Source organism: Dermacentor andersoni, chromosome 2, assembly GCF_023375885.2.
Source record: "Dermacentor andersoni chromosome 2, qqDerAnde1_hic_scaffold, whole genome shotgun sequence".
Taxonomy (NCBI): Eukaryota; Metazoa; Arthropoda; class Arachnida; order Ixodida; family Ixodidae; genus Dermacentor; species Dermacentor andersoni.
The window spans coordinates 174,667,536-174,693,652 of NC_092815.1; positions in this window are offsets into that span (position 1 = coordinate 174,667,536).

Here is a 26,117-nt window from a genome sequence, read left to right on the forward strand (position 1 = left end):
GGGAATAAACTTCTTGTTCACGCATCGCAAGGTACCTTTGTAAACGTGCGGCCACCGCGGGAAATTATTTTACCTAGTGCTGAAAGTTTCTTTCTGTAAGATCAAGTTCTTTCAGGGCTGATTTCTGCTCTGAGTCTCCACTCATACGTCACTTTTTACTGTGCACCTTTCTCTTCGTGAAGCTTGGTTTGCATTAGCAAATACCTAAGCAAGAGCTCTTTAATCTTTATACAAATGAGCTCTCAAGGGATTTCTTATCACATAATCTCGATGTGTGTTTTCTTGCGTGTATGTTTTTGTATATTTTCTTGTTTTATTTCATGTACTTCACACAGATGTATTTTTAACAGATCTTTACAAGCGTTTTATCGTGTTATTTCTCATTTTATAGCGTTCCTACCTTATTCATGTCAATTCGACCGTGTAACCTTGATCGTGGGTCCCGTTGCAGTCCTTGGGTTATGGGACACTAGTCTGAGATACTTTGGCCAGACAATTAGTAGTGATCATGATTATAGTACGGAGAACAGTATAATGTAAAGATGATAAGTTTATGTTGATAAAAAAATGGATCCAAGGAAAATTGATGCAGAGTTACAGAAGTGAAAGTTGAAGACAAATATTGGCGCAAATCTTTGCATATTTGTCCTGCACCGGACATATTTAAGTGTGTCAATGTGCTTTAGAGCACCTTGTTCGTAAAGATTACATCTTAGAACTATGAAAGTGAGTAAACTTATTTTGAACGCCCACAAGTGATCGCTTAGGCATGCGCAAATTTAGAATGAAATTAAGAACTAAGGTAAGAGAAGGTCGTACAGGAGGATCTAGTGTTTCTCAAGAAACGGCATTTATTTTGCATAGCCGACGTTCAATTCCTGGAGGAATATAAAGCAAGAGAGAACGAAACACTGAAATCCTTTGAAATTTTTTTCTACGTGTTAGCTTCATTGTGATGACCCACCATGGTTGCTTCGTGAAAAGGGCGCTGCGCTGCAAAGCAGGAGGTTCCGGGATCAAATCCCGGTCATGGCGGTCGCACTTAGATGGGAGCTAAATGCAAGAACGCCTGTGTACCTTGCATTGGGTTCACTGTAAGGAACCCCAAGTGGTCGAAATCTATCCGCAATTCACTATACTGCGGTTTGCCTCATAGTTTATAAACTGTAATGCAGAAGCATTTTGTAATGTAGAAACAATTAGAAAAAATTCTGACAAACAGCAACGCTGAGAAATTGTACAAAACTTTATAAAAAAGTTCGGCAGTATGTTACTTTCCTGTAAAACCACGTGAAAGCTAAAGCCTGCTGCACACTTGGTAATGCGCCGTCTCGCATCTTCGCGTTGCTGCTCTCGCAGTTCGGCTTCTTCGGCTCGTTTTCGACGCTTAGCTGCGGCTTAGCGCGCTCGTAGAGCAGCGTTAGACTCGCGCCAACGACGTTTCTCTTCGACATTAAGTTGGATCTTCTCAGCGGGGGAGTGAAACGTAACGTATGCTGTTCTGTGTGTTGTATGGGTGATTTTAATGAATGCAGTGGCTGTTCGCTTCCCTTTGCTGAGCTTGTAGCCTCAGCCCTAGGGGGTTATTATAAGCCATTGCATTTTTAGCTTGCTCACTGGGAGTATGACCCATTGAGAAAACGTCACGTGGTTTCTTTTTCTACAACTCGACTAGATTCTGCGTTTCTGTACATTGCATGCGTGATTGGCCCAGGCCGCTCCGACGGGCACGGCTGACGACGTCGTTGCGGCCTAGGCCACTCACGTAAGGTGAAACTGAACGTAAACTGAGCGCGCTTTTCGAACAATGATCGCCGACGGTGGCCATGGATCTTGCTTACCAAGACTCGCGCCTTCGTCTAAGCCTGAGCAAGCACACATAGTTAGACAGGTGGGAGAGCTAGCCGATCTAAGCTAATTTCCATGAACGCCTCTCTGTTATTTCTTCGTGTGTGTGCGCCAGAATTTATTCATACTGATAACCACAAGAGGCGCTCGTCTTGTGTTCATGTCGTCGAAACCGTGCCGTAAGTGTCATCACCGCGCACTTCATGAAACACTTCTATGAATATTGCACAATATGTGGGCACGTTTTTTACAGAATTTCTCCCAGGAAGTTTCTATTCGAGGCGTAAAACGTTACTCAATGTGCGGAGTGAAATAGGACATATTTAGGACCGTTGTGGAGTTCCTACCCCTGCGATGGATACAAGGAAAGGGGAACATTTAGCAAACAGTCGAGATCTACGCACAAAACTGGGAACATTGCATGAGTTAATATTCAGACATCTGTGTCTTTGCAGAATTAGGAACGGCACTCATATTGACAATGTCGCATCAGTTGCTCGCTGAAGAACGTCCGCCAATCAATTTTAAAACCCACGCCACCGTCGCAGCTTGCAACAAAGCTCGCCCTCCAACCCAATTCACGCCACACATCTTGCCTACCTATCGATGTCATATCGACACTGCGCGTGCAATCATGAGAATGAGAATGAGAAGATAGTTGCTGTCGAGACAGAAGCTCACTGACTGTTTGCGTATAGATCTGGGAGATATTTGCCCTGTAGAAGGCACCTATCTCTGCTGGATGAATTAGAGTACGTCCAAGCATTTTTTAAATTTGTGCACGTTGATCAAATATTTATTTGTCAGGCAACTTCTTACGTTACCTGTATCGTAACATACAAGAGAGAGAGAGACGCTAGTTCTCAAGAACTACTAGACAGAGTAGTCACTGTAGAAGCCCAGCTGAGTTTTAGCTTAGGGAGCCTTCAAGCAACAAATGAGGCAGCATACGTATCAGCAGCTAGCGAATCGAGTGATCCGCGCTGAACGGACAATCTATTTCGCGACAGAACAAATCGCTCCCATTTTCAGTGGACCAGCCTGCCGTAGATCAGTCTATCCAGCATTCCGCGCCTCCCGTGGGAGTAACTGGCTACCGAGCAGAAAAATGCCTATGCCCATTTTATACGTCTCCCTGCTGCCTTCATTAAACGAGAAGCAGGGTTTACTAATGCCCCGCCATGAACGTAAAGGACCCTCATTCGGAGAATGTGGCCGTAGCTGTTCACGCTCACCGCTCGGAATGAATGTGGTGGCTCACAAGATAGCGCCAGTCTCCTGTACTCACCACCGCACGGAGCAAGAGCTCTGGTCTTCGGGTAATGGGCGGCGATAGAGGCAAATGAAGGTAGTTTAGTGCACGCTCATCTTCTATCTGCGTACGCCGACTAGCCTTTTTCTTCATTCTGTACAGGAATAACACACCATTTATGAATCACCCCAGAGAGCACCAGAAAGCGTTCAAACTAAGCAGAGGTCCATGAATCGGCACTGAGAGACAGCTATCGTTGATTGGGGCTGGCGCTAGGCTGGAAAAAGCAGTACTTGGCTGCAACCGCTGTTTCCCCCGAACGACTATTCTACTGCATGCTTTCATTTCGTCTTCGTTTTGTTCTGCACACTATTGGCATACAGGTTGTTTTGTCTTTTTTTTTCCCACAGTACGCTTGATTAAAATTGGGGTCGCTTCTGAGAACTTCACTTATAGGCCGACGTTGGTAACGTGCCTAAATAAACCTAGACCATTCGATGCTAATGGGTGCGTTTCCAGTATCTTGCGTCTAATTTAACTTCGGGCACGGAATGTGAGATCATATAATGTGTTCACAAAGCACTGTAATAAAGCGGTGGCACGGATACGATGGTTCGTTTCCTCGAACAGTGAAGGAAGTGTTTAAAACCGGCCCGTTAGGCGAAGAGATCATATTGTTCGCAACATGTGCGCATAGGAGAGGTCACTGGAGCTCCCAAGGAAATATACAACCGGCAAATATGGAAATCGTAGAATATCACAAATTATTATATCAACTTATCAACTTCAGATACACATTTACATTTCAGAGCGCCACTTATTCCGGTCGTGTTCACAGCTTTTGACACTTCAGAAAATTTATAAAGTGAAGTTCAGTGCCACAGTATCCACCATCTGTATTAGCATTTACTCTCGCATTTTTATCAATAAATGTGCGTATCGGAGAGGTTGCCATCATGGGTGATGCCGGCTGCTCCTTCTCGCTTAGGCGAACAGTTCATAGCAACGATATGCCTGCTCAAACAAACAAGCAAGCAAACAAGGAAGCAAGCAAAAAAATAATCAAGACGGAATACTAAATAGAAGGCACAGAAAGGTCGGACATGCTAAGGCACAGTTCCCAGAAAGTGCCAATAGCACATTATACTTAACAACACGAGCAAGTTGCACAGAGTATAAGAACGGATCGGTAAACATAAAGTAAACATAAATTGATATCGCAGTCACTTGCAACTCACACGTGGTTAAAGTGAACAAAGTATACACTACAGTGTATGCAAGGTTAATCCATAAATTGTAAGAAGATCAAGGACGTTTTAGGCACACTTGGCAGAAACAGTCCACTTAGTGCCACCAATTATGTTATGCCATGCATCGCCTGCCTGGGTGCAGGAATAGCATATACGGAGTGTATTACTTAACTAGAGCCCAAGCCAAAAAAGAGGGCTACAACCTAGACGAAAAAAAGCAACGCTTCCTTAATATTCTTTGCAGTTGTTTTACTTGCACAGACTATTATTTTTGTAAGTACAATCCGTTCGCTGTAGTCGGTGGCAACCTGACAATTACAAACAAGCTTCACCCACCGAAACGCAGTGTGCATCTGTCTCCCAAGTTTGTAGGAGAGCCGGGCACGGTAGGAGTGCATCACAATTATACACAAATTATACACAACAAATCAGACTCGCTTATGTGTTTCACGCTGAGCGGTATTCCTCGTTTAAGACAGCTGTTTCCTCCGTACAGATCTGCCCTTTTGTCACGGGTTTCAGTATAAAACGTGCATGTCAAGTGCAAATGTTATGACTGATCCAGAAATCGGTACTCAGCCAAATGTGACATTTTATCCTGAGACAGCCATCATTTATTTTTCAATTATGTGTTTGCATTTGCATTACCAGAGCAAAGTCATTGAGCTTTGAGTGGACTCCAGCCGGCTTGGTTCTTTTTTCGTTTGTAATTCTTAGGTTCTAAGCTGCTATAATTAGCTACCATAAATTATGCGAAATTTAGGTATTCGTTTTAGGGCAAAAGTCATATTTAAAGACTTGTAGAGTGGGCTCAGAAACACATGTTGAAGTCGTATTCATGACCTTAGGCCTTCGGAGAATAGTTCTGGGAATGCCCGCTAGGTGGAGGAAAGTTCATGAAATGGAAAAACGGACATTCGCCCGTCTTGTAGGACGCAGCTACGATAGAAACATATGCAAGTTTCTTAGGAAGAAAGCCTCGCAGGTAATGAAAAGTTCCTCCTGCACCTTCCACCCGTACCTTCCACCCGTGGGAATTTTTCAACTGCGAAGCTTTCTTTTTGACAAACTCATATGGGGTTCCTTTGTAGCTTCGTGCTACAAGACGCCTGGATGTGAATTGCTACTTTTCATGACGTCAGCTCTAGCGCAGTTTGCTTTTCTTGCCTCTGTAGAAAGCCATCGCAGTATTAAAATTACGCACTTGTGCTCTTGCGCGTTTGGATGGCAGGGCTCCCGAAAATGTTTCAACAACAGAGAAAGTATGCGTGCCCAGCCGAAAGCCGACGAGTGTATTTGCATCCGTGGTCAGCGACGGTCTCTCACTTATAGTTTGTGAGTCGTCAGAAACTACATGTGTAGAGCCAGCATTTTAACTCTTTCGTTATCACGCCTATTCAAATCGATCACCGGCGATTGATGCCGTATATCGCCGATTTCTATAAGTTGGAGCCGTTTCTTCTCCACTTAAGGCCATCCAGTAGTTATTACAGGCACTAAACTTGTAGAATCAGTTTCAATTTTCGCGCTCCGCCGATGTTGTGATTTCTGACGGACCTTTTTTCGAACTAAGGTGCGTATGTTGCAGCGAAAATAAGCGTCCCTGTCACCTTCTTCCGTGCTCGAGAAAACAGCATACCGCTCACGATTACTCTGCACGAGCATAACAATTTTGTAATCAAGTGACTCCCAGAAAGTCAATAATTAAATGATATCACCGGCTCTGCCGTTCGACAGTGCTGAGAGGTGATGATTAACTGAAGATGACGCCAGCTCTTTACTAGTGAGCTTTGGTTTGGAGTCCGAGTCATTTTATTCCGCCAAAGTGTATTTCTGAAGTCCGCCGCATTCCCAACATGCGTAACTGGCATTTTCAGCCAGTTTCCAAGAGTTTCGGTAAGGCTTCTCTCGTAAAGTCCCGGCAAGGGGCGCTGTCGGCGTCACTGCGCAGTTATCGAAAGTCGCGTCCGTGGCGTCGTCCCGCGCGGCTGCGTTGCGAGAAAGGCGTCATGCTCGAAACTATGCTGCACTGAACTTCTATTCAGTGATGAGGACTCGAGTTATGATTCCGAAGATGGAGAGCAAAGCGGATTCAAGCTCTGAGGGCGATGATGTTTTCAGTCAGCATGGGACATCCACGGCTGTTCACCGGTGAGTTTCCTTCCTTGTGCGCGCTTATCTGTCGATCTTATTGCACGACCTGAGAGCTCTGCTGGTTATCTTCAGGGTTCATATTTCGCCTGGTTATAATGTGCTACCATCGGCAATAAAGGAACTTCCGTTCACGCCAAGAAGGCCGCTCGTATCCCGTCTCGGCCCACCACTACGGATCAGCGCAAGACGGTTTACAAGGGCGCGGGATTTCTTTCTAATCTTCTTCTCTGCAGAAGTGATAAAGGCAATTTGCAAAAATGCAAACAGATATGCTTGGATGCATAATCTCGTACTTGCCCAGCTACGCTGAGAGCGATCGGTCCTGGAAGAGGTGCATGACTCTAGACAAATTGTTGAAGTACGCTTCAGAGCGGGAATATGTGCTACCTCTGGCTCGGGGTGGCATTTACGAAGGCCTACTCGTTCCGCATTGGAATGGTGGGTACGCCCATGTGCGATTCTTGCGGAACCGCAGAAACGATTGACCACATCCTATGTATCTGTCCTCAATACGACATCGAGCGCGAAGTTCTCCGGACAGCACTGAACCAGCTGGACGCTGGACCATTTTCCGTAATGAAGATCTTGGGCCCTGGCCGTTCGCGTCGATAGCACAGAAGGCCACGAAACCGTTCTTGAAATACCTCAAGTCGACAGGTCTTGGGAACCATGTGTAGGCTCTGTGCGAACCTTCCACTCTGCGCGAAACTGTGCTCTCTCTCTCTTCTCTCTCTTCATCCCCATACCCCCTTACCCCAGTGCCGGGTAGCAAATCGAACGTGCGTCTGGTTAACCTTCCTGCCTTTCCTGTCTTCTATGTCTCTCTCTCTCTCTCTTGAAGTACGTTCCTTGGACTTCGCACTGGACGATCCTTAGAACGTGCTGAAAATGCGGGACTGCCAAATCTGTTACGAAGACCGCAAAGTTGAACAAAAACTAGACATTTTGTGGGAAAAGTGCGCAGTGCTTCACAAAATCCAGGAACTGCTTCACCGCATGGCTTGACTGATGAACTGTTTCTTTTTTGTATCCAAAGAACGGCGGAGTACTGAGCACTTATTTTTTCAGACACTATTGCTGGGTTATTTATCTTCGAAATGTATATTCTGGATTTCCTTGGATAATAATGTTCATGTAGATATCATGTTTTTTTATTATTTTTATAAACTGGCAGCACAAATGGCGCTTTCTAGAATTTTTATGTTTTATTAATAATTTTTTGTCAACGTTTATTTTTGGAAAGGGCATTTCATTGTGCACAATATGCAGTGCTACAATGTCTGCTAGAATATTATCTGTAGTGGTACACCATTTTTTTTCGAGACCTATAATAAACGATCATTTTCTCGCGGTAACGAAAGAGTTAAAACATTTATTCCTCGTCAAAATACAAGAATAGATAGAATAATCTGAACGCAGAGGTATGTCAAAGTACGAATTCTCTACTAATTTTGAAACGACATTGAAGTCCCTATACATGTTGAGTTTTATAGGTCCTGAATACATGCTGTTTGTATATTGCTCAATGCTATTCCTGTGCCGTGAGAGCATTGATAAGTTACAAATTGTTTGCTATTGCTTCCATGTCGTGTGTGCTTTGACGGGTAGGCGTCAAATGGCCCAATGAGTGAAACAGCCGGCGTCTGTCGCCAGAGAATGCTATGTCACGCTGATAACGCGCGTGCCGTTCGTGACCTAGAAGTACCGGGCTCGGAGCATTAAAGAAAGACGACGCAAGCAAAGCGGATGACGACTATCGTTGTGGGAAAAGATACAGCCCGAAGGGCGCATACTTTTTTTAAGAGGAAGCTTTAGCTCGGGTGCTCCTATCTAAATACATGTAAAAGGAGAATTCGTTTTTCTCGGCAACCGCTGCACCAAATTTGACGGGGTTTGCTGCATTTAAAAGAAAAACTTAAAATCTAGTGACTGTAGGTTTTGAATTTTTGAATTAGGTCGTCAATTTTTTATTAAAAATTGGTGAAAATTGAAAATTTTCAAAAAACGAAACTATCAAGTTTACAACTCTGTAACTCAACCACTAAAAATGATAATACAATTCTGTGAGTTGCATCTAATAGTACATCTAAAGCGGACAAAATTGATATGTTACACATGAATATAAAAAAATTTAATCCTAGGGAAATACAACTTTTGCAAAACCGTTGTAACCAACGTAACAAATTCACGTAAGATGTAAAATGACATATTGCATTTGTCCGCTTTGAATGATCTAATGGATGCCGTTTACAGAACCGCGATATCAGTTCTTGATGCAGAGCTATGAATTTGTAAACTTCGTGCCTCTACTTTTTTCAAACGGTCAAATATTTGAAAATCGTTTTAAGAAAATTCAAGCCCTAAATCGAAATTCCGCTTCCAACAGTCACTAGAATTTAACTTTGTCTTTCAAATGCAACAAATTTCATCAAAATCGGTCCAGGGGTTATCTCACCAAAACGTTTTTGCGTTTTTACATGTATTTGAATAGGCCACGTCGGAGTTGGGCCCGAGCTAAAGCTTCCTCTTAAGAGTGCATTACCCAGACGCTTAAGACTGCACTGGTCTCATTATTTCCATATTTAACGAGCTTTTTCTCAGAGTGAGGTGAAAAGAACCACGCAAAAGTTGACCCTATAGAAACAACTACATTGGGTTTTTCTGAGCCTGCTGTAGAACTCTTTAACCAGGACTTATGTCGTGAAGCGAATGCTCCTAATCTCCACCCTAAATAAACGCAACTAAGTAACTCACTGATCACATTTGAATTAGGAAGCAACAACGCCAACTAAGACGATCACGAGAGATCACAGGACAAGCGCCACGGCGCTTTTCCTGTGTCGTTGTCCCTCTCGTGATCGTCTTAGTTGGCGCTGTTCCTCCCTAATTCAAGTATGCACCATCTAGTTCAAATGAATGTTGTCCTGAATCAGTGATCACACTTCAGAAAATAGTCCCAGTGACTCAGGGAGATTCCACACAAAATAGCGTTGGTCTCGTTCGTCTAATGTGTACAACTCGAATTTTATTCGTTGTCTCTAGTTAGGTAAAACATTCTGTCTACGGGTGACCATGTCGGAATGATGCGAATGGTTCTACGGCGCATACAGGCAGACGGAACTTATAGGCCTTATTAGGCGTAGGGCCTTCTTAGTGGTGAAGTATGGGTAGCCTACGCATTCAGCATCTCAGAACGCGCGTATGGTGTAATTCTCTGAAGCCTATACAACAGCGTAAATTTCCGAGCTTCGTCCGACACTTCACTAAAGTGAATGAATTGACAATCAGATTCGGCAACTTTCTAAAACAGCTTTAGCGCGCTTACCGGTGTGCAGAAATTTGCGTCGGTGAAGACAGTTGGCCAAAAGAAACTATGTATTCCCGTCATTTGTTTCGGCACTGTCAGCAATTGTTCCAGACACTTGAAAATGTATGTTTTGCTTAAGCCATGCCGTAAGAGCTTGTAAGTGAGAACGTAGTGTTGTGCAAGCTACACTCATGATAGAAGACCATTCATTATGCGCCAGTGTGAGTGTTACTCGAACCAGGCACGTGGTGTCAATTCACATGCTTAGTGACAGGTTACTTCTGAACTTACTCGGGAAGCTTATTCCTGAATTAGCGTTAGAAAGACGCACACGGAGGAAGTGGGACGAAAAGGAGTGCTTCGTACACACGCATACTGTTTATGTTCTCAGTGAACGTTTTTCATCGGTCACAACGTGATCTCTCAGCGCAAGACAGGCCTTTCTATATCGGAAGTTTCTCGAGTGTTATCGCTGGTTCTATCCATTGTCTATGTTGTTGCCTAACCTTGCGTAATCAGACTGCACGCGCGACAAGACCAGCGTTGTACATTCTAGACTGTACGCGAACACCAGCGATTAGCTTATAACCTGCGACGAGTCTTGTTCAGATAGCCGACGCGTCTGACTCGTATAACTAAGATTTTGACGATCGCCGGTGGCGCTACCCGCTATCGCTGCGTATCGAGTGCAACTTGCGTTTCTGGGCACCGGCTTGCCCAATATACAGCTAGTTTTCGTTGCTCAAAGTTCTCGCTAGCGTTTAGTGTTTCACTGTCACTGGAAGGTGGCAAAATTTCACGTACTTTGGGCCCCCATTCCTCTGTGTTTTCCCCTCCATTTCTCATCAACGCTCTTTTTTACGCTTCATCGAATCCGCATTCCAGACTTCACTTTACGCCTTTCGCGTTTGTATAGGGGACCCTACTCGTGAGATTTATGTATTCTCTTCGGAATGACGAAGCCATCTCGAGGACACGTAAGAAGAAAGCGTTCATGTCCGCCCCCCTTTCTATATGTGCGTATATGTAAGTCAACTCACCTGCTCGAAGCTCTTTTTTCCCTGTCGCCCGATGTTTCCCAGCACTCTTAATAACTGTTTTCATACCAGCTTTTATAACCAGAAACTCACGAAATCAAGGCCAAATAATGGTTCTCAAAATGCTTTTTGTATATTAGTCATACATCCGCGCGGGTGAGTGCAATAGTACCAAACATTCTTTTATATTTAAATAGAAAGCACTCTATAAAACACTTGACTCTGGTTGCGCAGAAAATTCTGTGTTTAATACTACGCCGTCTAAATCTTTCTTGTTTGATATGTGCCTACTTTTGATATGTGTCTTCTTGTGCAAGTGGAGCAAATGCGGTACTTAAAAGGGGCTTTTCCACAGTAAACATGCCCCTGCGGAGAAGCGTGCATCTTTGATCAGTTTCGTTCGCGATGTCGCAGACGCCGTTGTGTCCGCTTCAGTCGACGTCCGGACAGCCCGCTGCTTCTTCGCTGCAAGCAAGCTGCTATCTTTAAAAATGAAGCTATCTGCGAACCTCGCCGGGTTTTAGTGACCGTTGGTGCTGCGCGGCGGTTGTCTAGCCGAATAGGCTACCCAATCACACTGGAGGACCCGCGCGACGTCACCGCTGGGTTCCTTCCACCACCACCACATGGCACTCACCTCTGCGCATCCGCCCGGTCCAAAAGGCAAGGCCCTGCTGATAAATGGCCTAGAGCAAGTTATTAGACAAAATAAAATTCCGGTTGGATGGCGTGAAAGCAAGATGGAACTCGCCTACAAAGGCCAAGGTGATAAGCATAAGAGGAGCTCGTACAGGCCAGTTACGATAACGTCGGTGACGTATATAATTACAATGCAAGCCATGAAGTTAGAACTGTAGAAGTGGCAGGACAAAATTCCCCGACGATCACGATACTCCCTAATGCTAAATTTGAGTTCAGCTCTGTGCGTGTTTCCCTCTCCACTGTAAATATCTTGTATTATGATCATACAGGTGTACGGTGTATATTACGAAGAGAGCGGCTGTGGGGTAGCGCAGCTGGCGCGGAAAACCTGCCTCGCTAAACGGGAGGTTGCGAGAGCCGGCGCGTGGGTGACGTATGGGCGTGATTCACAGCAGCTACCGCAGGCAGACCTCCGCTCATGCACAGCTTTGTTTCCATATAAGGTACCGGTGGACGCGCTTGCCGCATGCCTTATCAATGGTATCATCGGTGCACACACGGCGGCGCGCTACTCTGGCACTGTCTCGTTGCGGTCGTCGCCGCAGAGCGCCTCGTGCGCGGCACTACGCTTTTCTTCTCACGCTTTCAGCACACCCTCCTCCTCCGCTTTCTTCCTCGCGCTCTCTTCGCTATCGCCGACTTTGATCCCCTGATGCGCTTTCATCCCCCCAGCGTTCGCTCTTTTATCCTTCGCTGTGCTCGTTCGTTCCGTTGAGAGACGCCAACGCTCAACGCAGCAATGGGTGCCTAAGAGCTGCGCTCTAAAAAAATTATGTACTGGGGAAATACACAATGGGTTCCGACAAAAGAGACGCTTAGATGATAATGTGTTTGTACTAACTCAGTGCATAGAACTTTCAGTAGCTCAATATATTTTATGGATAGCATTTCGAAATATTAAAAGAGCTTACTACAAGGTGGACATGGAATTGTTATGGGATATGCTAAAGCAAAAAGGCATAGATGAAGATTCCGTGGAGCTGCTGTGCAATATGTAGAGAGATAACCCAGTATAAATTGTATGGGAAAGCCGAACATGTTGTGAAGAGGTGAAAATTCACCATCGACAGAAGCAATTGATGTCCTTTACTTCCATTGCTGTTCCCACTTTATGTTAGAGGCATAAAAAGGCGACTGGAAAACAGCCAATTGGGGTTTGATTTATCCTACATCCAAAACCGAGAACTGGTGCAACAGAAGGTCCCTGGACTGATGTATGCGGGCGACATAGTGCTACCAGCGGACAATGCAAGATATTTACAGACACACGATTGTGAATATACGTGACCACGCGGCGACAAATCTAGGCCTGAAGTGTATCACAGAGGATTCGGGAATTGAAATATTTAATGAAGAGACGAGTAATTCCGTGGTTTCAATTCAGCAGCAAGTCATACCCGTAGTCAAGCAACGTAAATACCACGTTACACACATACACGAACACTTACTCAAGCATCCACTAAAATAACCTGAAAATAAATGAGAGGCGGGATGCAGTAATAATGAACCATGGAGCACTTTGGGGCCACAATAATATGAGGTGATGCGTGGGATCTGTAGAGTAATGAAGCCACCTCTAACATTCGCAAAGGCCATTCTTTGCTTAAAAACAGATATCCTATCGGGGCTGGAAGTTACCCAAATATAGGTAGGCCCGTTGGCATTGGAAGCCCAGGGTAAAACCACAAATGAGGCAGTGCAGGGTGACAAGGACTGGGCGTCTTTGGAAATCCGACAAGCGTAAAGTAAGTTTTGAAGAAAGGCTCCAGAACACAGATCAAAATAAGTGGCCGGCTAAAGTGCACAAGCATCTGTACCTCAAAAGCGCGGATAGGGAATGAATGAAAAGGTCCAGAGTGCTGGCAACAAAGTATAAGCACTTTGGGGCCGCAAGGTAATATAGGTAAGTACAAGGTAATATAGTACAAGGTAATATAGACAACCAGGAGTCACCAGAAAGTGAGAGGAACAGAGACGGCGAATTGCAGGCAAAGAATGCAAACAAAAATACCACGGAAATTTACCAGAATCAGAAGAAAGAAATTGGAAGGAAAAATCTGCACGATAACACGAAGAAAAGTGCCTTGCTATTTGAAGCTCGACCTAGTTGCCTAACGACAAGAACATACCGGAGCAAATATTCGCAACAAACTGAAGCTTGTGTGCCGCAAATACCCGGAGACCACTCAGCCCATCCTTGTGCAATGCAAAGGTATTCAGCCTGGGACACCCGTATGTGACATACACCTCATAGCAGCGCGTGGATATAAAGCGGAGCGAAGCATAATCCGGTCAGCAGTAGAGATAAGCAAGAGACCGTTACAGTATTGGGAAGACTTTGACACGACCGTATACATTACAGGCATAGGCAGCGATACAAGGCAGATAGAGAAGTTCTGAGGAAGAGAAAGACGATTATGGATACGTATACAAAAACACTAGAACGAAAAATATGTGCAGTAAACCTGATTAAATCAAGCAGGCTAGGGGACTATTTGTCACCGCCCCATTCCAAAGGGGCTGCCAATAAATCATAACCAATACCACGGCAGCGGAGGCACTTTGTGCAGACATTCAATGAACACAAACTCGTGTTTCGACTCTTTATGCACACACACAAAGCATCCTTGTGTATAGATTCCAACTCATTCGCTCTCCTTCATTTTTTTCTGAGAACAGCAAATGGGAGCTCAGAAATGGGACTAATTGCGTTAAGCACGGCAGTAGGTGAAGTAAAAAGAGTTATCCAGATTTGGATTGAGTCGAGATGTTGAGAGAGAGAGAGAGAAAGGGAAAGGAAAGACAGGGAGGTTAACCAGAGATTATCTCCGGTTGGCTACCCTGTACTGGGGGAGGGGAAAGTGGATGCAATAGGTGAGAAAGAAAGAAGGACAAAAAAGAAAGGAAAAGAAAAACCCTAAGCGCACACACGCACGTACACACGAACTATTTCTGTGGGCACTGTCACGCAGCCCGCAAAGGCATTCCTAGTCTTACGCAGTGTCACCGTACAGTCCTACGCCACACAGTGTACTGTCACAATTTGTCAGAAAGTCCCGTGTCTTTCAAGTATCGCAGCAGCGCCTTCATAGCGGATCGCGCTGATGTTCGCGTAGGCCAGGTTCCAAGGATCTTGTTTTCTGTCATTGGGCGCTTGTCCAGTTTGTCTAAGGTGGCTGAGACGACAGTTCTTTGTGGGTTAAAACGAGAGCACTGACAAACAGGCCTGGAGTGTGGCCTGATCCCGGTGACCAGAACCGGTAACGCACTCCCTCACCAGAGCAGGATTGGCCACCCTGGTGCAGTACTTGGCCACAACCTCCTATATGAACACAACAATCAAACCCCGGCCCTCAGTCCCCAGCAGCTGCGAAGCAACTGACCACGGCGGCAGTCAGACCTGCGACGGTGCAGAGGGTGCTAAGAATCACTGGCTCTGGACAGGCCGCCATTGGAATATGAACCTGGCAACTTTTAACGCTAGAACGTTATCTAGTGAGGCGAGTCTAGCAGTGCTATTGGAGGAATTAGAGGGCAGTAAATGGGATATAATAGGGCTCAGTGAAGTTAGGAGGCCAAAAGAAGCATATGCAGTGCTAAAAAGCGGGCACGTCCTGTGCTACCGGGGCTTAGCGGAAAGAAGAGAACTAGGAGTCGGATTCCTGATTAATAAGAATATAGCTGGTAACATACAGGAATTCTATAGCATTAACGAGAGGGTGGCAGGTCTTGTTGTTAAACTTAATAAGAGGTACAAAATTAAGATTGTACAGGTCTACGCCCCTACATCCAGTCATGATGACCAGGAAGTCGAAAGCTTCTATGAAGACGTGGAATCGGCGATGGGTAGAGTGAAAACTAAATACACTATACTAATGGGCGACTTTAATGCCAAGGTAGGCAAGAAGCAGGCTGGAGAAAAGGCAGTGGGGGAATATGGCATAGGCACTAGGAATAGCAGGGGGGAGTTATTAGAAGAGTTTGCGGAACAGAATAATATGAGGATAATGAATACTTTCTTCCGCAAGCGGGATAGCCGAAAGTGGACGTGGAGGAGCCCGAACGGCGAGACTAGAAATGAAATAGACTTCATACTCTGCGGTAACCCTGGCATCATACAAGATGTGGACGTGCTCGGCAAGGTGCGCTGCAGTGACCACAGGATGGTAAGAACTCGAATTAGCCTAGACCTGAGGAGGGAACGGAAGAAACTGATACATAAGAAGCGGATCAATGAGTTAGCGGTAAGAGGGAAAATAGAGGAATTCCAGATCAAGCTACAGAACAGGTATTCGGCTTTAACTCAGGAAGAGGACCTTAGTGTTGAAGCAATGAACGACAATCTTGTGGGCATCATTAAGAAGTGTGCAATGGAAGTCGGTGGTAACTCGGTTAGGCAGGATACCAGTAAACTATCGCAGGAGACAAAAGATCTGATCAAGAAACGCCAATGTATGAAAGCCTCTAACCCTACAGCTAGAATAGAACTGGCAGAACTTTCGAAGTTAATCAACCAGCGTAAGACAGCTGACATAAGGAAGTATAATATGGATAGAATTGAACATGTTCTCAGGAACGGCGGAAGCCTAAAAACAGTGAAGAAGAAACTAGCAATTGGCAAAAATCAGATGAATGCGTTAAGAGACAAAGCCGGCAATATCATTACTAATATGGATGAGATAGTTCAAGTGGCTGAGGAGTTCTATAGAGATTTATACAGTACCAGTGGCACCCGCGACGATAATGGAAGAGAAAATAGTCTAGAGGAATTCGAAGTCCCAAAGGTAACGCCGGAAGAAGTAAAGAAAGCCTTGGGATATACGCAAAGGGGGAAGGTAGCTGGGGAGGATCAGGTAACAGCAGATTTCTTGAAGGATGGTGGGCTGATTGTTCTAGAGAAACTGGCCACCCTGTATACGCAATGCCTCATGACGTCGAGCGTACCGGAACCTTGGAAGAACGCTAACATAATCCTAATCCATAAGAAAGGGGACGCCAAAGACTTGGAAAATTATAGACCGATCAGCTTACTGTGCGTTTCCTACAAAATATTTACTAAGGTAATCGCAAATAGAATCAGGAACACCTTAGACTTCTGTCAAGCAAAGGACCAGGCAGGATTCCGTAAAGGCTACTCAACAATAGATCATATTCACACTATCAATCAGGTGATAGAGAAATGTGCGGAATATAACCAACCCTTATATATAGCTTTCGTTGATTACGAGAAAGCGTTTGATTCTGTCGAAACCTCAGCAGTCATGGAGGCATTACGGAATCAGGGTGTAGACGAGCCGTATGTAAAAATACTGAAAGATATCTATAGCGGCTCCACAGCCACCGTAGTCCTCCATAAAGAAAGCAACAAAATCCCAATAAACAAAGGCGTCAGGCAGGGAGATACGATCTCTCCAATGCTATTCACAGCGTGTTTACAGGAGGTATTCAGAGACCTGGATTGGGAAGAATTGGGGATAAAAATTAATGGAGAATACCTTAGTAACTTGCGATTCGCTGATGATATTGCCTTGCTTAGTAACTCGGGGGACCAATTGCAATGCATGCTCACTGACCTGGAGAGGCAAAGCAGAAGAGTGGGTCTAAAAATTAATCTGCAGAAAACTAAAGTAATGTTTAACAGTCTCGGAAGAGAACAGCAATTTACAATAGGCAGCGAGGCACTGCAAGTCGTAAGGGAATACATCTACTTAGGGCAGGTAGTGACGGCGGATCCGGATCATAAGACGGAAATAATCAGAAGAATAAGAATGGGCTGGGGTGCGTTTGGTAGGCATTCTCAGATCATGAGCAGCAGGTTGTCATTATCCCTCAAGAGAAAAGTGTATAATAGCTGTGTCTTACCAGTACTCACCTACGGGGCAGAAACCTGGAGGCTTACGAAAGGGGTTCTACTCAAATTGAGGACGACGCAACGAGCTATGGAAAGAAGAATGATAGGTGTAACGTTAAGGGATAAGAAAAGAGCAGATTGGGTGAGGGAACAAACGCGACTTAATGACATCTTAGTTGAAATCAAGAAAAAGAAATGGGCATGGGCAGGAGATGTAATGAGGAGGGAAGATAACCGATGGTCATTAAGGGTTACGGACTGGATCCCAAGGGAAGGGAAGCGTAGCAGGGGGCGGCAGAAAGTTAGGTGGGCGGATGAGATTAAGAAGTTTGCAGGGACGGCATGGCCGCAATTAGTACATGACCGGGGTTGTTGGAGAAGTATGGGAGAGGCCTTTGCCCTGCAGTGGGCGTAACCAGGCTGATGATGATGATGATGATGACTGACAAAGAAGATGCTCGATCGTTTCGTTGCACCCGCAAAAGTCACACAGTGGGCTGTTGGCCATTCCGATAAGGAAAGAGTAGGCATTTGAAAATGCTACTCCAAGCCATAGACGGACAAGAAGGGTGCAGTCACGTCGTGGAAGCTCGGACGGAATATGGAGCTGTAAATTAGGGTCCAGGGTATGGAGGCGTGCACTTGTGAAATCGGATGAATTCCATGTTGAGTTTTCAAGCGAATACTTTGCTGATACTCGGATGAGGCCGCGTTACGCGAAGGAACAGATAGCATTTTGCAAAATCACTTTCCCCATTTCGCGTCCAGTGGGGAGAACATCATTCGTACTTCAAATGTTAGGACGCTACCCATATGGTATTATGTCCTTTTTTTTTGTCATGACCGTGATTACCGCACATTTTTCATTACTTTAAGCTGCATGAATGAGCTTATCGCTCGCGCCTCTCCCCGTTGCCTTCTTTTTTATTGCTTTCGCGTAGGTTCGTCGAAATTGTTTTCGCGTAGCTCGTGTATGGGGGGACGGAGTGGGGGTGGGGGTCGTAACATTGTTTGTGCATTTGTCCAGAACATGCGGGCGTTGTCATTTTGTGTTCAGTTGAAACATTTCGAACTTTTGTTCATCGTTTTTAAAGCTACTGCTATGAAGCTCACCATTATTTCTAGTTCAAGCAGCGTTTCCGAAATTACGAAAATTTAGACACTGCTCTCTTGTATGTGGTTCTGTGCTGCGGTTCGCAGGGAAGATAAAAAAAATTTAAGCACCACGCAGTTGCGGTTTATTTAGACAGATGGGGATTATTCAAAATTTTGCGAGAAAGCGTGAGGCACCAAATAATTTGTTGATTAGTAAATATATGACAATTTTCAAGCTGTGGCGGTGCAACCGCGAGGATCCGGTTCACGTGCGTTTCCTGCAGCTGCTCTGCCAGGGCTTTTCTTACGTTGGTGGCAATGATGCGTAATCAGTGTTGCATTCAACGGCTCAATGTCTCGGAGAATGGCGATTTACGGGTGTAAAGTTTTTCTTTACTGATCATCACGGGCGTCTCTGGGAACAGTACCTTTTGGAAAATTACGTGAGGAGTCCACCACACTGTAGGCTGTGAAGCAGCCTTTTTCGTTCCAAGCCTATAATTGCTGGCACGTACAGATAAAGTGTTCCACGTCCCTAGTCACACACATCAGAAGGGGGGGGGGGGGGGGGAGGACGAGGCTACTCGCGAGTTGAGTAGGCGCATAGTCTCGTCAGTCACGCTTAATAGTTATAGTCTGTATGAAATGCAATACTGGAGAGTAGCTTCTTTTCGAGGAAGTTGACTTGTTAGGGTCTACGTGAAGGACTGTCCATGGATCATGCGCAAATTGTTACGAATGGCGTCAATGGTTCGCAGTGGAGTCTTGGCGGCTTTTAATTTTGGAGCACACGACAGCATTTCGTTCCCAAAAAATGTCAGCTTCCTCAATTATTTCATTTCCTACGCCAAACTGAACCCACTGAGACTTTACTATGAATGCCTGCGTACTCCCAAGATTATTAAGCAGGTCAATATATTAGTTAGAGAATTCCTCACAAGACAGGCCACACTGTAGCCACTGTCGCACTGAGTTAAATTTCGTGAGTACCATGGGAACTGGTTAGACCAACGGCGATTGCAGCTTTCTGTCCTATCGTTGAAGAAAGCAGCAGCTGTGAACGAGACATACCAAGAGAACTTATGGAGAATGCGGCTGCACAGCTATGGATATCCGGGATCGTCTACCCATCCGCGTAGGCTTGCAGGCGGTAGTAGTTTACTATTATTTTCTGACTAATTATTATAGAAGCACCCCGTTGACTTGAACTCTGTGTCGGAACGGAAGGTACTTACGAAATGGCACGAAGCATCACAGTGCCATAGTTCACTAAACTTTGCTACATTTAGGTAAAGGTTGGTTGGAAGCGAATTTCGGAAGTCGGTTTGGTGCAATGTTATATTTAATGGGAGACACTGAATGAAGTTTGAAATTCAGGCGGGTGACAATTATTTCTGTACACACCAAACAACTAAATTCTGCTTCCTGAGGTCGGGGACAAATCTCATTTTTACGTTATTGTGTAGATGCGTATAACCTCCATAAACATTACTATTAACAATAAGGAGTCTTTTTGCGGTAAACTTCTAACAATTTTTCTCGCGGGATTAAAAAAAATAACCTGCAAAACTGTGCTTGGACAAAAAACAATATACTCTAGCGAAGGTCTCTTTTGTAGCTTGTTTCGTCTAACTGTTATTTTGCTGACCAATTAGTTCCGCATGCAGCGTATTCTGATTTTATTTTTTAGGAGATCAAAACAAACCGCGCAAGTTTTTTGAGGCGAAGGTTAAAATATGAAATTTTCGGGAGGCAATATTTGGCGAAGAGGAATGAAACTATATACGTTATGTCTATACCTGTTCCTCTGTTTTATTCTACACGTTTCTGTAATAAATGTGCCCTAAGGGACGTAAAAATTAGTTGCAGCTCATAGCATAGCTATGCATGCAAGTTTTTGAATACCCCATTATTCAAAAATTAGGCAAGGTCAGTTAGCAAACTAGAGCGCGGCGTGAGCAGACACTTTGCACTTAGCCGATTTAAAAATGATGCGTAAGAAACAATAAACCCTTGCTACCAACTCGCATACCTAAGAATCATTATGGGCTACGCGCAGAAGAATCGCCACCATCTGGCGAATAGCAAGAACGGGTGAGCGCAACCACAGCGAATGCCCTTCAGACTGTAAGTGAGTTTAGGTGTAAGAGGTCAACGTCCTGTTGCGAGCACAGTAATTGAGTCATGGTTGAGCACTGTGTTTCAGCATCGGGTTTCAGCACACGAGTTATCACAGAACAGCTAGACTAACACACATTCACACGAGCGACCATTGGTCACAGTCAGAGAACTAGACTTTTCGAGGCTGCCACAAATAGCGCTTGGAATGAGAAGTCGCGTATATAGGTGGCAGGCGCTCACCGAAAAACGCCTTTAATTTAGACGCCTTCCGCATAACCTTAAAGAAGAGGGACTGCGCTTCCTGTGCGCGGCTTCTCCAATCTTGTGTCGGTATATAAGCTGAGAAATGGAGATGTCAGCGGAAACGCGCTGCGACACTTTCCATTTGTAGTCCGTGATATATTATGCTGAACGCACTCGGCGATGTAGCTAGTTCCTTCCGAGTGCCGTTTGGCTTTTCCGCCAGACGAGGTAAATCTCTTGGTTTTTGCTTGCTTTGACATTCCGTGGCACCAAAATACATGCCTCATTTCCTAGGGCATTCAGTGCAATCTCAATGTTTTTTTACTCGGTTTAGAGTCTTCGGGGTATTCATTTTCCTTTCTCCTTTTTCTCTCTATGAAATGTGCGTGCCTAAAGTGTAGAACAAGAAGTGCTCTAATGGACGAGCACTCGTAAAGAAAGAGAGAAAAAGGATGAGGTTCGTGCGGGCCTCGATTCTCTTTAATTCGTCCAAAATTAGTTTTATCCATTTCGACTTGACACTTTTGCCCTTTTTTTGTACCAAGAGAATCTTCCTAATTCCACCCAGATCTTGGTCAATACCCAATCGTGGGATAGCAGTAATATATCCATCGTAGAAGGATATCCTATCCCTCGGTGTTCAAGTCAGTCTCTCGGGTTTTTAATATTATTTAGGCGACGAAAACCCTGTGCGGGCACGCCTTGTTCTCTTCGCAGGCGTCGAGGGGCTCTCTGCTCTGTCACGAGCGTTGAGGAACGATAAACGCGGACGTGACGATTGACTCCCGTACAAGTCAGCTGAGCTATCGCACGTAACTTCTTCTAATGAACCGGCTGAAGACCAGGCGAGCGGCCCGACGAGCGCAAAACACGAAGATAATTCAGGAAGCCATGCCTCAGGAATGAGTACGATGTTGACATACCGAAGCTTAAAGGTATGCGCGGCCACCTTTCTTCATTCTACGACATGCTCTCTAAAATTGATGACGAGATTTAGTATCACATACCGGGTGATGAATTAGAAGTAGAATACGCGACTACTGCTCAGTACAAGGACTAGGCAATCAGAACGCTTGCCGAAATACCTTGTCAGATTGAGGTGTTGCAATGAGTCGAGAGAGCCCACGGTATTCCTCTGTAATCACGATCTGTACAGCCTAACGTCACGGATAATGCTGCCTTAGCGCACAGTTTTGGTCGATCGAGTCTTCGGAAGCCCGATATGCCAACATTTAAGGGGGACATAAATCATTGGCCCGGATTCTGGGAGCGGTTCTAGCAGACAGTTCATTTAAATAACGCCCTCTCATCAAGAACGAAAATGTTTTTTTTTTTGTTACTTACGAGGGTATGTCGCTGGAGGAGCCTCGTCGGTAATTGCGGCATTGCAAACATTTGAGTCTTGTTATGGTGATACTGTCGACATACTTAAAGAGCGCTTTGGCGGTCGAAACAGAATCGAGCATCATCGCCTAGCCGCTCTGAAGAACATTGCCCACTTTAAACTAGGCACCGCCGTGCGAGGCCTCAGACTACTGGATGATGCTACGCAGCTCCACATTCCTTGTGTGAATTTTCTCAACGTGCCTACGTTAAGTTTCTCAGCAATGCTTATCGACATACTACAAAATCCTCTATCATACGATATCATTCTTGCGTTTATGAGGGAGAACCGAACTAAACCATTGAGGAGGGACTCATCAGACGACACTCAAGTTGCATCGGAATCTACTTCAGGAGCGGCTTCCTCAGATGCCAATTAAGCAGAATGAACTATTGGCATTCATTCGTGTCGACTTGGAAAGTCGCGAGAAGCGCATGACCCCATGCGAAAAACACATTGTCAACGAGCTCAAACGACAGTAAAAAATGCATTTGTAATAAAAAAGTGGACTGTTTTTCTTGCCGCACGAAAAAGCGTGGTACGCGTGCGTATGACGGCAACCTCTTACTGGCTGCAAGGAAGGATAAACTCTCCAAGGACAACACTTGTTTTCGATGCACGTCCAGAGGTGATCCGGCGCGAAGCTGTCGAGCTAATATGATGTGCTCACCTTGCCATGGAAGGCTTGAACAAGCATGTGCGATCCCTCATACCGGAAAACGAGTGTCGATCCGGAAGCCTTAAGAAGATACACAGCAGTATTTGTTTCCCCAGAAACATCAATCTCACGCTCCGGAGAGAAAACCAGCCGAAGGTCCAATGGCAGGTACGTTGTCGCGCTACGGTGGAAGGAAGATCGCAAACACGCCATCGGTGACAACCGTCACAGCGCCGTCAACCATCGATAGAACCTCGTGAGTAGACTATAACGACATGAAGGCTTACTTGAACACTACAATACAGTCATATTACAGTATATGTCGCATGGCCTCGCAGAAGTTGTGCCCAAGGAAGTTCACAATCGCCATCGAGTTTTCTACATGCCACATCAGGAGGTCATCAAGAAACAGTTGCATCTTCCCATGCTCCAGGACTACTCTCACTCTACGACTGTCTGCAAAAGGAACCAACGTAAATCCAGTGCTTCTGCGTGCGCTACTTCGTTTTCGATGGTTTTTAATCGCCCTAAACTCAGACATCAAAAAAGCGTTCGTGCAGACTGAAATACAAGCGCCAGACAGAGACGCTTATCGATTTTTTTGGTTTGATACCACGCCGAAAAAGAAGAACGCTAATGTTGTAGAATGACGCATGACGCGCGTGCTTTTTGGGTCAAGTTCGAACCCATTTCTGTTGATGGCTACTGTTCATAACGATCTAGACAAGGCTGGTGCTGAAGACGTGAAGGTGGCGGTGAGTGTAAAGAAGTCATTTTACGTTGATGCCTTGCTGATTGGAGTAGATCAATACGAAGAAGGCCTTCAAGTTTACGAAAGGACGAAGACGATCATGAATGATGCCGGATGGAACCCCCGAAAGTGAACTAATAACAAGACATTCGAAGAAGTTTTATTAACAAAGGAAAAAGCAATATATGAAGTAGCGATGTTACGGTCGTATTAGGCATGCAGTAGGAAGAAAATCATGACATTTTTTAGTTTACTCTGGAGCGAGTAATAGAATGCTCAGTATCAACAACGACAAATACGAAACGGTAGTTTCTAAAGACTGCATTTAGGATATTTGATCCTCTTGGAGTACCTCCACCCTTCACATTGAGGGCGAAACTTGCATTTCAACAATTGTTGGTTCGGAACGTTTCGTGACCCAAGGATATTAGGAAGCCTCGGAGTGAATGGTGCAAGGACGTCTTACAGCTTGGCTCGATTAGAATACCGCGATGCTTAAGAAGCAGTCTCCAAGGAATGACGGATACGACGGAACACCAGATTTTTGTGGATGCTAGTTTGAGAGCGTATGGTGCATGAGCATATCTGAAGGCAACCAACCTGCAAGGCGACTTTAATACTAAGCTCACAGCAGCAAAATGTCGACTTGCACCGATGAAAACGCTCACGCAGCCGATGTTGGAGCTAATGTATGCAGGTATAAGAGCAAAGTTGTTGATGTACACCCCACCTGCGTAGGATATCCGACATTTTGCTTGTATTATATGGAGTGACTCTAGTATTGTTCTCAGTTGGATTCGAGGAAGCAGGGATAAGCTGAACCAGTTCGCCAAGAACAGAGTGCGGGAAATTTCAAGTCTAACAATCCTGAAGAATGGCGTTACTGTCCAGAACAAGAGAATCCGGCAGGCATGCTCACACGCTGCTAATCTGCAAAGACTCTTTTGGAAAGCTGCATCTGGTGCAGTGGTCCTAAATTACTCAAGCGAGTGAGTTCAGAATGGCCTGCAGAACCACCTATAGAAACACAGAAAAAGGTTGAGCTAGGAGCTGACCCTGCAGTGTTTAAAACAAGAATTCATCGCTGAGAGATCTGCATCCATCTTTTTCTTTTTGGTCGCAAAGGAGCACATCGTCTTGGCGGACTACTTCAAGAGATGGATGGACCTATCAGGAGAAGCATCCTATCAATTTTCCATGTAAGCATGCGCTTACAAGACTGATTATGACAGCTGCGCACTGCCGCGTTTTACATGGTAACGTGCCAAGCACAATAATGCAAGTGCGGCAAAGATTTTAGTTATACAGGCTAGGCAAGAGGCCAAAAAAGTAATCAAGGCATGTTTTTTTTTTTGTGCAAACGACAATATAAAAAACCGACTGATGTGAAGTATCCTCCTGTATCTGTAGAAAGAATCAGAATGTCTTGACCCTTAGAAGTTGTGTAAGCCGAATTTGCAGGCCCACTTTACGTAAAACAAAAGGAGCTCCAGTCTGGCACCATTAAGTCTTTCGTTTTGCTTTTCACTTGTGTATGTACCAGAGCGGCGCACTATGAACTCACTAAAGCTCTGTCAAGGACGGCCTTCCTCCTCGCGGTTCGCACATTTCTATTGCACAGAGGAGTTCCTCTCACTATCTATTATGACTGCGCCCTGACATTCAAAAGAGCATCGCGGGACTTGCCAACATTCTTGGGTGTTATAAATAACTCAGCTTTTGCCACTTTTCTTTCTTCCCATCGCATCGAATGAAAGTGAATTGTACCGAGTGCACCATGTTGAGGAGGTTGGCGGGAGAGGTTAATACGGTCTATGAAGTCGGCGCTGCGCAAGATACTTGGAAAACACATGCTCGATAGCGAAGAGCTAACATTACTGGTGGAATGGAGGCCGTAGTTTCTAGACCACTGACCTATACCTACGTTGACGCAAAAGAACTTGCTCCGAACTGTCCAGCCAATTCTTTATTCGTAAAATCTTTGTGGGCTGAACCGAAGTACGGCGGCGACAAGTACCGGAGCCGAAGTTTGCAGAAAAGCCAAGAAGACCTCATTAAAACACTTCGATACCGGAACAAGCTTCTCTGTTGCTCAGTTGGAAAAAAGAGTATCTACTCGAACTTCGTTCGCTTCGTCACTACCGAACATCGACAAAGAAATATTTAAAGGTGGACGACATGGTGGTCGTCAAGGAACCAAATGCCTCACGATGCGTCTGGCCACTCGGAAGATTAACTGAAGTCTGTCATGGACGTGACGAATTGGTACGAACCTGCCGAGTTCAGATTCAGGACGGGAAGTTAACAAGGCCTGGGTAGAAACTGTACCCACTGGAGATGACACCTGTTTCTTCGGGCAGGAAGAATGTAGAAAAAAAGTGCTATAATAAAGAATGAGCGCTCGTAGAAAAAGAAAAGAGAAGGAGGATGAGATTCTAGGGGGTCCTCGCCGTTCGAGTCTTAT